Below are 2,500 nucleotides of genomic sequence, written 5' to 3' on the forward strand. Positions count from 1 at the left end.
TTCTGATATTCCGGATTCAGCCTATGCTATAGCGAATAATTGCAACGTATGCAATCGATGTCTTTCATTTTGGATACTTGTCTGTGGTATTTCTTATTCAATAATTGATAGATATATTTGGAATGTATTATTTTTAATTATTTTAATTTATTTACCTGTTTTTTAGCAGGGCACCAGTCTATCAGTGTGAAACTTGGCATCCCTTAGCGAATACTTCGAATATGGGCCATTGACAAAATAAATTGGTGTATAAATCTCTGTTTTGATTACAGTAAGTTTGGATGGATGTTCCCTGCTTCCACTTCCTTGCACTTTCTGTGTTTCCACAACTTTAACGTTTCCGAGCTGCAAGACGATATCCGTTTCAAATCAGATTCGAGTCCGTATTTAAAGGTAGCTCATAGGCTGATGTCGATTATTTACCTATTGAATTAGTCAGTTGATACAAGATAAATAATAATAATAATAATAATAATAATAATAATGCCCAAAAACAACAAAAATGAACTGAATCTTCGTTTAAATGCATTGTTATTTAAGTCCATTTGAAGGTGTAAACCTCCGGTTAAGCAACTAATGTCCGAGTCCGAAAATGCCTGAATTACAAATTTGAATAATGTATGAAGGCAGTTTATCTATATAAGTTTTAATCAGTACACTTTAATTACTAATTTTACACGGCACATAAACGTAAACGTCTGTACATCGGAAACGGTGAAGAGAGAAGCGAATATAAGTCTTAAATTTACAAACACTTGTGTCTACGGCCATACCACGTTGAAAGCACCGGTTCTCGTCCGATCACCGAAGTTAAGCAACGTCGGGCCCGGTTAGTACTTGGATGGGTGACCGCCTGGGAATACCGGGTGCTGTAGACTCTTTTTTTTTTTTTTTTTTCTTTTATAACTAAAAACAGTTGAAGTTTTTCTTTCTTTCTTTTATTGTAACTAAATTTACTTTCTTCAATATAAATAATAAATAGAGCAATTTCTCGACTTTCATTTTCTCTTTTTCCTTAACTTTCTTCAATAATTCGGATCCTAAAAAAATCAAGCATAGGACCTGAATATAGCAAATGTTGCTTTGCACTTCTCTGCTCTTGGTTTCGATCCTTACTACTGGAATATGCGATCATAGATGACCAGTATTTCTTATTAACAAATTCGGTTCAATTTATCCAGTTTCCTCTACTTTTACTACCACAACAAGCTGCCTCCTTTCACGTCGAAATACTTCCTTCAAGTTTCTTCTCATATATTCCTGGTGTAGTCTCTTGCGCAGAGTTGCAAAATATGCGATCAATGTCTTTCATTTTGGCTACTTATTTGTGGTATTTCTTATTCACTAATTGATTGATAAATATGGAATGTATGAATTGTGAGAATTTTTTATATTAATTTATTGATTGATTGATTTCTTTTACAGCAGGGCCTCAGTCTGCCAGTGGGAAAATTGGCATCCTGTAGCGAATACTGTAAATATGGGCCATTGGCAAAATAAATTGGGTTATAAAATTCTGTTTTGATTACAGTAAGTTTAGATAGATATTCCATGCTTCCACTTTCTGTATTTCCACAACGTTAACTTCTCCAAGTTGCAAGAAGAGATCCTTTGCAAATCTGATAAGACCCTATCTTTAAAGTTAGCTTATAGGCCGGTGTCGCTTATTTTAACCAAATGATAGGACAGAAAGACGAATAATAATAATAATAATAATAACAACAACAATAATGTCCTGAATCTGCATTTTAAGTCAATTTCAACATGGAATTCTCCCCTTATCTGGGTCAGAAAATGGATGAGTGACAAATATGAGTATCTGAGGCCAGTTTTGCTTCTTTTGGATTAGAACTTTGAATCAGTATACACTTTAGTTACTAATATTATACTGCACACAAACATTTGTACATGGGAAACGTTGAAGAGATGTGTGACTAATCAGCAAAAGAGTCTTGAAAACGCATCAAGACAACAAATTATGTTTTACAGTCGAAATGTTGTTCTCACTAGAACTGAAATCATTTAATTTCTACTTAAATGCCCGAAAAATTTACAATTAAAACTACAATAAATGTTTTATACCTAGTCCCGCACAGTGACGTTTATCTGATTCCCTGTACTCACCGAGAGCATTCTGTGTCATATGGATGCATATCAAATGAAGTGAAAAGTAATGGAATACTCGCTTTTTTATTTATCCCTATGCATCGTGGTGCCCACACCATGATGAGACGCTGTTTCAATAAACCTTTTTATATATGTTCTTTACTGTTCTTCCTTTTTCTTCTTGCTTTATCATACTGACACACGAGAGAGAGAGAGAGAGAGAGAGAGAGAGTATGCAACAAAGTTCGCATAACTTTATCAGCTATTAACATTAATTGTACTTCTGTGTAATTTTATTTTTAACGCGTTATCCTATAACGATTGCAAACAAGGGCAAAAACTCTACTGATCTTATTCGATAATTATACCATACTGAATTAATAAGTTTATCTCG

At 33.9% G+C, this 2,500-nt stretch overlaps 1 non-coding gene across 1 annotated transcript; it reads left to right on the plus strand.

Moving 5' to 3' along the window:
• Positions 1-759: 759 nt before the first annotated feature.
• LOC149788307 (5S ribosomal RNA) lies at positions 760-878 on the plus strand. Its single transcript, XR_016424563.1, has one exon. It is a non-coding gene; the product is annotated as a 5S ribosomal RNA (ribosomal RNA).
• Positions 879-2,500: the final 1,622 nt, after the last annotated feature.

This window comes from Sinohyriopsis cumingii, chromosome 11 (assembly GCF_028554795.1).
Source record: "Sinohyriopsis cumingii isolate HCF-2022 chromosome 11, ASM2855479v2, whole genome shotgun sequence".
Taxonomy (NCBI): domain Eukaryota; kingdom Metazoa; phylum Mollusca; class Bivalvia; order Unionida; family Unionidae; genus Sinohyriopsis; species Sinohyriopsis cumingii.